Here is an 11,624-nt window from a genome sequence, read left to right on the forward strand (position 1 = left end):
TTATGTAAATGTACCATAGCTTTTTTAACGTACTCATCTACTGATAGACACTGGGCTGTTTTCCAGATATTGGCTATGGTAAATAACACTGCAATGAACATAGGGGTGTTTATGTTCTTTCAAATTGGTGTTTTGGATTTTTCTGGGTAAATTCCAGAAACGGAATCACTGTGGCAGTGCCATACTGCTTTCTGCAGTGACTGTACCAATCTACATTCCCACCAAGAGTACACAAGGGTTCCCCTTTCTCCACATCCTTGCCAACACTTATTGTTCATTAATTTATTGATAACCATTCTGACAGGTATAAGGTGATATCTCATTATAGTTTTAATTTGCATTTCTCTCATGATTAGTGATGTTGAGCATATGTGTATCGGTCATCTGTATGTCATCTTTGGAGAAGTGTCCATTCAGGTCCTTTGCTTATTTTTCAGTTGGATTGTTTGCTTTTTTGTGTGTTAAGTTTTATAAGTTCTTTATAAATTTTGGATAATAAGCCCTCATCAGATGTATCATGGAAGAATATGTTATCCCAGTCAGTGGGTTGTCTTTCCATTTTATTGATCGTTTTCCTTTGCTGTGCAAAACTTTTTAGTTTTATGTAGTCCCATTTGTTTATTTTTTTTGTTTCCCTTGCCTGAGGAGATATATCAGAAAAAATATTGCTGTGAGAAATGTCCAAGATTTTACTGACTATGTTTTCTTCCAGGATTTTAATGATTTTGAGTCTGACACTTAAATCCATTTTGGGCTTATTCTTGTATATGGTATAAGAAAGCAGTCTGGTTTCATTTTTTGCATTTATCTGTCCAATTTTTCCAACATTATTTATTGAATATTTCTTTTTATCTCATTGTATGTTTTTGCCTCCTTTGCCAATATTAATTGACTATAAAGGCATGGGTTTATTTTTGAGCTCTGTATTCTGTTTTATTGATCTATATGTCTGTTTTCATGCCAGTATCATGCTGATTACTATGGGTTTGTAGTATAGTTTAGTACAGATAACAGGCAGCATGATTTCTCCAACTTTACTCTTCTTTTTCAAGATTGTTGTAGATATTTGAGACATTTTGTGATTCCATATACATTTTTGGAATATTTGTTCTAGTTTTGTGAAATACACCATTGGTATTTTGATAGAAATTGCATTGAATCTATAGATTGCTTTGGGTAGTATGGACATTTTAATGACGTTAGTTTTTTGTGTCCACAGACATGATATGCTTTCACTTATTTGTATCTTCTTCTCTTTCTTTCTCCAATGTTTTGTAATTTTCCAAGTACAAGTCTTTTACATCCTTAGCTAAATTTATTCTGGGGTATTTTATTCTTTTTGAAGCAATTATTAATTGGATTGTTTTCTTAGTTTTACTTTCCGATAGTTCATTATTGGCGTATAAAAATCCAAGGAATCTGCCTTCTGCTCCTCTGTTTAGCCCACACAGTTTGTGTCAGGCCATGGAGGATCTGAATCCAACTCTGAAACTGAATACCCTGGGTCCTCCTTTGGCCCTGACTCTGGATGCAAAGGAATTTCCCTGTCACCTGGTACCCTGCCCTGCTCAGGCTCTCCTGCTTGCCTCAACCTGTGCTTCCTTCTCTCCAGCAAACACTGCCTTGGCTCCCAACTCTGGAACTTTCCACTGACCCCCAACATCATTCTCCCTGTTTGTTGACCTGAAGCTCAATTAGTGCTTGGTGTTAAGTCTGTTTTCCCTGTCAAATAAACTTTGTTTCATTGTCAGGGTAAAACCCAGCTGATAAATCTAGACCTAGCAACTCCCCACATAAAAAAAAAGTGGGGGGAAGCAGGTGGCTTTTAATGGTAAGTCCATTTTTCAGGGTTTCTCAGGCTTTTACAGGAGCCTCTCCTTAGTTCACAGGAGGCTGCTGTTCTTCCTAAGCCCGAACCTGGCTGAACCTGAACCTCCATTAGCTCTGAGTTGCCTCTGGTTCACCACCCATTCACAGAACAGGGCAGACTGGCCTTGCACCTAACCAGTTGTCAGGCCCTTCCTGACTTTTGTAACTCCTTCCTCCTTTACTTCCCTGAGGCTCAGAGCAGGCAGAAAATATTCTGCAGAATACTAATTCTAGTGATTTTTACCATAGGCACCCATATTTGAAATATGGCAACATCTAGAAACAGGCAGCATTAAGAGAGTTTTACTTTCACTTCCTCCTCCTCCCAAACCCCCCCATCATTGTTAGGAGCAGGGTATCAGTTGCTTGTTACAGGTCATGATGGTTAAAGAGAAAAGTCTCTGTAACACACAAGACCCCCATCTGAAAAAAAGGAGGGAAAGGAAGAAGCAACACCATGCCTCAGGAGTTTAGAAGCCTGGTGAGCACCTTGGCCCAGCAGGCAAGGGAAGCAAATGTCGCAAGCATGGATGCAGAGGTGGGAGAGTGCTAGACATGGCACTGGTAGAGGCTGGCATTGACAGCCTCTACTCAGCTCTGAGTTTCGTAGCGGGGAAAGGGACAAAGAGGGTGAGAAAGGGATTGGCCCAGGCTTCGGAGTTTACCTAGCAGCAGAATTAGACCAACACCTGGGATACAGGGTTCCCTCTCCAAGCCACTATCTCCCTAAGAGTAGAGTATGACTCTCTCCCTTTTTTCTTTTTTCAATCCCTGAGAGGATGGATAAACATTTAAATTATCTTCTATGTTCCATGCAGGTAGAAATTGTTCCAAAGCCTTGTTCTGCCCTTGTTAGTTGGATGACCTTGAGCAAGTTGCCTAAACTTTCTGTACTTTAATGTTCTTATCTTCAAGTTGGGAACTTCAGATTATACTTTACAAAATTGTTGCGAAGATTAAATGAAATGATGCTTCAGACATTTTTAGTATGAATGTGTTAAAAATGTTGTTTATAATGATTCTTGCTAATTTGTCTCATTCTTTCCTTTTCTCCTATTTGAAATCAGATGAGACTTCTTCCTATTGCCTTTACAGTTTCCTTTTTCTGCTATGAGTGTGTGTGTGTGTGTGTGTGTGTGTGTGTGTGAGAGAGAGAGAGAGAGAGAGAGAGAGAGGCCCTTTATCTCTCTCTTTTTCCACTAAACTTTCAGACATACATATTGACTGGATTATATCATGAGTTATCGGATAGTGGTGATGACTACACAGTCCATGGTTTATATGAATTGGGGCATAGGGGTGGCTAACGTTGTTGGTGATTATGCAATCACATGGGCATGTCCCAGATACAAAAACTGAGGCAGAAAAATGTTAAGTAACTCTCCTAAGAGATTACAAATATAGAGTGTGCCAGGATACAGTCTCTTAATTCTGCCAGATTGCTTCTCAATACTAGTAAAGATGGAATGTTGCTGGAAGACTACTCTTAGAAGAGATACTAACTATGTCCTGACATTCTCACACAGCTGAACTGATCAATTGCCCATCTATTATCCATTTGACATAAAGTTTCCCTGAGTATGGTTGATCGTAAGATACAGATAGATAACCACTGAGTTTTGAAATAGAATCTAGGATCGTGCAGATTAAGTGCTAGGTGTGTTCCCCCTCTGATCATGCATTGCCCCATAGACTGTTGAAGGGGCACAGTGATAAGCACATGGCTAAACATTTTCCACAGAGAATCCAGAACCCCACTGGAGGGGATTACTGTTTGTGGTTGTTGGACTTGCCCTTTTTTATTCAGCTGTGCCTGCTACATCCTGACCTACTCTGAGACCCAGCACCTCCAGAGTGCAGAGTGGCCTCCAAAGATCACAAGTATAAAAACATAAAGTCCTGGGTTCAGATTCTGACTCTGGTCCTTACCAGCAATGAGTGTATGAGTTTAGGAAAGTTTCCTAACAACAATAGCTTCCATTTGATTGGCACCCACAAAGTGTTAGACTTTGTTCTGGACACTTGATGCTAATTGTCACAATAGCAGTGCTAGGAACAGGTCATTAAAACCATTCTAAAGATGTAGAAGTTGAAGAACAAAAGAATTAAGTCACTTGCTCAAGTTTACTTGGCAAATAGGTGGCAGGTCCAAGATGCAAATATAGTACTGTGACTCTGAGGCCTTTATGGATCATAGCTTATCTTACCCATACATTAGGAATGATAATATTGGCTTCCAGAACTGTTATTAAATGAAATTACATATGCAAAGTGACTACTATGGTGACTAGAGCATAGTTGATGGATACCAGATACTAACAATTTCTTCTTAGGATCTGAAGCACATCAATTATTAGAAACTCATCTCCAGTGACTCAGAACATTTCATAAAATTCTTGGTCTATGAAGTAGTCAGTCAGTCATTTGTTTAACACGTGTTTGCTAAATGACAACCAAATGTCAAGCATGAAGTCTGGTGGAGAAATAGGCAGCATTGGTGAGCTTCTGTGACCCGATACCCATCAGTGAAGAGTGTTTCCCCAACAGACCTAAGCGTAAGAATCATTTGAGATTCTCGTTAAAATACACCTGCAACCTCTCCATCTTAATAAAATAGAAATATCTAAAGGAGATCTGGGGATCTGTATTCCTGAACTGTTCTTCAGGGGATGGGGAAACACTGGATTCTAAACCCAACATCTTTTCTACCTTTGCTTCAATTACCATCTTTCAGTTTCTTAAAAAAATCCCTATCTGGCCTCCACTTCAGTTTTATTCAATCAGTCAATTTTTAAAAAGTCTTCAGATACTATCAGGGTTGAAAATCACTGCTCTCCCAGACTATCTCCACTCCTAGTCCCCGAATCTAGGCAGAGTGTACCAGTCCCATGACCTAATCCAGGTGGAAGTAGTTGCAGGTGGGTGAGAGGAGGTACAGGTGGGTGCTAAGGTGTCATATAAATGTTGATGCAACTAGATGCTGATAAATGTGGGCGTTTGGCCTGAGGATATTGAGAACCTTGAGAAGAAATTAAGTCCCATCAAAGGAAGGTGAAATATTTATACTTCTACACACCCTTGAACCCCACCTTCCCTCCAAGGAATTGTCAAAGGACAGGCGCAGGATGAGCAGGTCTTGGAGCCAGTGGTCTGGAGTCAGGAAATGATACTGTGTCACCTGCCTAGACTTCATCATATAAATGGTATGGAGGCTTCTTGGTGATATAGGGAAGGAAAAATTTTACCTCTGGCTATCTTATATTTTTAGCTGGACTCTTTTTAAAAAAGACAGATGAACAATAACAATAGAAAAACAAACACTTTTTTTATGTGTGCACATCTTGAGGGAGAAATCTAAAACAAAGAGAAACTCAAAGCAGTACCCAGGACTGCATCTTATATAATGTATTCAACAAAGAGCAATATATTTGTAGAGAAATGAAAGGACAGGGAAAGCAGTTTTGGGTTTCTAAGGGTAGTAAATTTTGGGAAGATAAATATACGAATGGGAACTAATAGAGGACCTTTTGTTTGCAGATTCCTCCGGTGTCATTTCTGGACTGATAAGAGTCTATGTCCAGTAAAAGAAGAATTTATATCCTCCCTCCAACAGAAGAGGGGGGAAGGTTCTGTTGTGTTTGCTCTTTCTTAATTGCCTTCTGTTCCAAATAACTTTTATATCAAAGAGGCATACTATGGGTGACATTTTGATTTCCTCTAGTGGATCAAAGTCTCATACTTCCTACTCCCAAGGAGCTTCTGGCAGGGACAAATTATGACCTTTGGAGTCCCAAAGTACTAAAACTTATAGTTTTCTGCCCTCCTGCCTTTTCTGACCATGCAAAAAACCTTTATTTTTTCAAAATCACCTAAAACACACAACTGTTGCTTCTTTTTAGATTTTCTGGTTCCTGCAGTCTAAAATTATTCATGAAATCTAACATTGTTTCCTTTGTTCATTCTCCAGTTTTCTGGGTTTTGCCGATGTTCCAAACACATTTCCTCTGCCTATTAGGAGATGAGCAGATCTACTTTCATGGGAGTTGTGTGGTTGGGCTAGAGAACAGGACCCACTAAAATGCAAAAGACCAAAAAAATCCACAAATCTACCTAATTTTAGGGCAGGAAGAAAGCATTCAAATCATCTTCTCATATGTGGAGAAAGCACCACGGTGTAAAGACTCACTTGAGGTCACATATCTGTTTAGTACAGAGCCAGAACTAGAGCCCTCATCTCTTCTCTCCCAGTCTATAGTGCCCCCCAAGGCTGAAAAAGAGGAAACAATTACATATTAGCATAATTCCTGAGTCAGTTAGAAGCCACTCTCTAGGTACAGGCATTGACACTTAACAGCAGTTAGCTTCCCCAGCTGTAAGTGATAATAAGATCAATCATTTACTGAGCATATATCATATCCAGCTAATTTACAGAGGTTATCTCTAATCCTCACAAAACTTCTGCAAGCAATTGCTATTAAACCATAAAGATTTTCAATCTGAGAAAACTAAGGCTTAGGCTCTAAGTGAATAGATGCAATTGCACAGCTAAGAAACAAATGCTGAGATTCAACTCTATTCATTCTGACTATGGAAACTTGCTCCTTTCTTGAAGGGAACTGATGGTCACAACAGCTCCCATGCAGATGCCAAGGTTGGGGCACTTTGTCTTTAAGGAGCTACTGGCCAGAGGAGGTGGCAAGGAATGTATTAGTGGGCTTGTGATGGGGCAGCTGGATCAGGTGGGGATCTGGTGTTCTGTCTCTGGGGTGGAAAGAATTTTCTGGACAAGTGGAAGGATAGAGTAAGGAATTGGTTGTAAGCTCTCCTTCCCCTACCACAGCATTAAGAGGTTTTCTAAATACACGTTCTTTTCCAGGAAGAACAAAAATATTGTTTTCATCACACTAATGTGTGGGGTTTGAAGACAGGATGGGTAGGGAATCTGAAATATGCACAGAAACAGGGAAAAACATCACTGTTTGTCAAGTCAATCAGAATGGGAATATCGTCCAAGTACTTTTTAAGTTTGTATGGCCTTCTATAAAAATTTAGAAGCATAATGTTATACAGGAAAATGCAAAGAGCTCAGTGATTTCCACAACGTTACTGCACCTATCTACTGAGTGCCCAGATAAAGTGACAAAACTTGACTGGTTTTCTGGAGCTCCCTTAGCTCACCTTCGAGTCATTTTGACCCTAAGTAGATGGGATCATTTAATACAGAGGTGTCCAACCCATTGCCCATGGGCCACATGTGGCCCAGGATGGCTATAAATGTGGCCCAACAAAAAGTCATAAATTTACTTAAAACATTATGAGATTTTTTTTTTGTTTTCGTTTGTGCTTGTGTATTTAATGTGTGGCCCAAGACAACTTTTTTCCTCCAGTGTGGCCCAGAGATGCCAAAAGTTTAGACAGTAATATGTGTTTTTAATGCATCTTTCTTCCCCTCAAAATTATGTTTGTGAGATGTATCCATGTGATGTGCTGTGGTGAATCCAATCTCATTGTTGTGTGGTAGCTCACTGTATGAATATATCACCAGTGTTTAGCATCTTTTTGTATGTTTATTTGTCACCTGGACATTCTCTTTCATGAAGTACCTTTTCAAGTCTTTGCCCATTTTCCAGTAGGTTTCTGTAGTTTTTATTAATTTTAGGATTTCTTGATATATTCTGAATATAATGCTTTGTCTCTAATATGTTCATATATATGTGTTTATATATGATACTGTGTGTGTATGTAAAATTCTCCCAGGCTGTGTCTTTGTGTCTTTTAATAGTGTCTTTTGTTGAACAGAGTTCTTAGTTTTAATGCAGTCAAATTTATTAATTTTTTCTAAATGGCACTTTTTTCATATTTAAAAGCTTTATTTTTTAAAATCATATATCAATTTTATTTTTATTTTTTTACTTATTACAATATATTTTTTTTATTTTCATTTTATGCTTTTATTTTTAATATAATTTTTATTTAATTCTTGTTCAAGTACAGGTTTCTGTCTTATATTCCCAACCCTGCCCGCCCCCCACCCCATGCTCTCTGCCTCCCTCCCCTTTCCACCCCCCGCCCTTAGTTATTGTCCATGTGTCCTTTATACTTGTCGCCCTTTAGAAAATCTTTGCCTACTCTGAGGTCAGTAAAACATTCTTCTGTCTCTTCTTCAAAAGTCACATATTGTTTTAACATTCAAATTCGTATCTACAATTTATCAGAGAATTAAGGTGTATCTGTTCCATTCGAATGTCCATTTTACTCATTGTCATTTATTGAAAAAAATATTTTTTTCTCATTTGTTTGCAATGCCATTGTTTGCAATAATTCAGAGGCTTGTGTGGGTATAATCCTATTAAACTTCAATAGAGTCTTTTAATAAAGATATGTGCCATATAAAAACATGGCACATATCTTCATTTGTTAGTTCTTCTTTAGTTTCTTTCAATATCGTTTTATATTTTTAGTATAAATTTCTCATAAATCTTTCATTTAATTTAGCTGAGGTAATCAATGCTATTTTTTTGTTTCTTTTTTCCCCTATTGATACGATTGACATATAACATTGTATAAGTTTAAGGTGTACAGTGTAGTGATTTGATACACTTATGTAATGTGGGATGTTTGTCTCTATTTTTATTGAGGTTAAACAAACAAAAAGCACAAACCTTCAGTACAGCCCAGTGAATTTTTATATACATATGTACCCAAGGAGCCACCACCCACAGACTGGGAATATCCCAGTACCCCAGAAAACTCCATCCTGTCCTCTCTAGTCAGCACTTTCCACAAGGACAACTATTATTCTGACTGTCATAAAGGAGCAGATTTGCCCCCTGCCTTACAATTTTAAATTCTCAACCTGGTAAGTTCCCAAGGTCCCTCTTCCTGTCAAGTTGCAAAATCCAATTGTTGTTCCAGTCTGCCTTCCAGAAACTTTCTGCTTAGGTTTTTAGTACCTTGATGTGAACATTTCCTAAATTAACTATATTGTCATTTGCTTGAGGTCCCCCAAAGCAACCACCAACTCTTTCAATTTATCTCCTTGTAGCAAGAATCATGGTGAAAAGCCTAGGTTTTTCTTCTGTTCATGCCCAGGATCCACAAATGATCCTGGGGTATACAAAAGTTTCAGCTTACCTCTGAAGTACTTTTCTCTCTGGAGTTTTGGAGTCCCCAGGTAATTTATAAATTTATTCTAGATTGTACTAGACAATGGGTTTACCCCAAGCTATCCCATTTCACTCAGAAGCAGAAGTTTTTCCTTCGGTATTTGGAAAAGCCAGTTCTGCATTAGGGAAATATTAAAAACAGTAAGACCTTTAGGTTTCAAGGGTTCATACTTTAGTAGGGGACATAAACACATAAAGGTGAATTATTATGCAAAAATATATAAATAATTTATAAAAACTATAATAATTATCTTAATAAGAAATTTGTACAAAGTATCATGAGAGCTTATCATAGGTTTTAGTTCTTTCTGATATGTTAAGTGAGGTACCTTGGAAATATGTGAAACAGACCTTTAAAACTAAGAAGATCTCTGAGAGAGCAAAGTGGAGAAATGATATTCTATGCCCAAGGAGCAGCATTAACAAAAAACAGAGGTATCAAAATTGAATGATATATCTGGGGAAAAGTGAATGGGGGGGTCTTGTAGGTAACCAAGTGAAAAACTGCACACATTCCATAGATGCCATCACTGGGACAACCTTTCCCTGCATAGGAAAATGACTGTCTTCCAAAGGCAGACTGAGATTCAGGATAGACTGTCTCAGGAACCAGCTCTGGGACCAGAACAGCAGAGTGGGCAACTAAACTTATACAGAGCTTGCTAGTAAGATGGGTGAATGAATAAGTAAGGGAATGAGTGTGAATTAGTGAGTAAATGAATGGATGATAAGTACATGAAAATATAAAAATTCATTTTCAAACCAGGTTCATCAAAAAAAAAAGAAGGAAGATCCAAATAAATAAAATAAAAAATGAAAAGGAAGTAACAACAGACACCATATAAATACAAAGAATTTAAAAAATTGTGAAAAACTATATGACAACAAATTGGGCAATCTGGACAAAATGGCTAAATCCTAGAAACCTACAATCTTCTAAAACTGAATCAGAAAGAATAAAAAATATGAATAGACTGATTAGAACTATCAAGTTGAAGCAAAAAACAAATAAACAAAAACCCCTACAAACAAAAGCCCTGAACTGGATGGGTGACAGGTGAATTTTGCCAAACATTCTGAGAAGGACTATCACCTCTCCTTCTCAAACAACTTCAAAAAATTCAAGAGGAGTGAAAACTGCCAAGCTCATTTTATAAGGCCAGCATTATCCTAATTCCAAGACCAGGTAAAGGCACTACAAAAAAAGAAAATTATAGGCCAATATCCATGATGCACATATATGTTAAAATCCTCAACAAAATATTACCACATCAAATGCATCAACATACACCATGATCAAGTGGGATTTATTCCAGGAATGCAAGGTTGGTACAACAATCACAAATCAGTAAATGTGATACATCACATAAATAAAATATATGGGAAAACACCATATAGTCATATCAATAGATGTGAAATAGAAAAAGCATTTTATAAAATCCAGCACCCTTTTATGATTAAAACTGTTAGCAAAGTGGGAACAGAGGGCACATACCTCAACATAATAAAGGTCATATATCTGACAAACCTACAGCTAACATCATGCTCAATGGGCAAAACTAAGAGCATTTCTCTTAAGAGTGAGAACAAGACAGGGATGTTCACTTTCACCACTTTTATTCAACATAGCACTGGAAGTCCTAGCCACAACAAGTAGACCAGACCAGAAAAAGAAATAAAAGGCATATAAATTGGAAAGAAAGAAGTAAACTGGTCATTATTTGCAGATGGCATGATACTGTATATAAAGAACCCTAAAGATTCTGCCCAAACCCCACTAGAACTGATAAATGAATTCAGGATAGTAGCAGGATACAAAATAAATATCCAGGTGTCAGATGAATTTTTATATACCAATAATGAACTGTCAGAAAGTGAAACTAAGGAAACTATCCATTTACAATTGCATTGAAATACAGAATACTTAGGAATAAATGTAACCAAGGATGTAAAAGACCTGTACTCAAAAAATTATAAAACAGTAAAGAAAGAAATTGAAGAAGATGCAAATACCATATTTTGCCATGTATAATGTGCTTCCATGTACAGTATGAACCCATGTTTTTGGCCCCAACTTTCAGGGAAAAAAACCCTTTCATTTTAATTTTTTAATTCAATTATGTATTCTTTTATATTTAGAAACAAAACTGATTACTGTTTTCTGGAGTAGTATTTTACATATAGGTATCATTATTGCTTTCTAGAGTTATACTTTTAATGTCTAAGCATAAATGAAATAATTAAAAACATGTACATAGATACGGAATTAGTACTACCTGTGTACAACGTGCATACATATTTCCCCCTAAAAAATAGTGTGCATTATATATGGCAAAATATGGTCAATGGAAGCATATACCATGTCCACAAATAGGAAAAAATTAACATTGTTAAAATGTCCATACTACCCAAAGCAATTTATAAATTCAACACAATTCCCATAAGATATGGAACAATTCCAAAAACTTATATGGAACCACAAAAGACTCCATAGCCACAGCAATTTTGAGAAAGAAAAACAAAGTTAGAGGAATCACGCTACTTAATATCAAACTATACTACAAGGCCATAGTAATCAAAACAGCATGG

This window comes from Sturnira hondurensis, unplaced genomic scaffold (assembly GCF_014824575.4).
Source record: "Sturnira hondurensis isolate 20B ecotype Veracruz unplaced genomic scaffold, ASM1482457v3 Scaffold0017046, whole genome shotgun sequence".
Classification (NCBI taxonomy): domain Eukaryota; kingdom Metazoa; phylum Chordata; class Mammalia; order Chiroptera; family Phyllostomidae; genus Sturnira; species Sturnira hondurensis.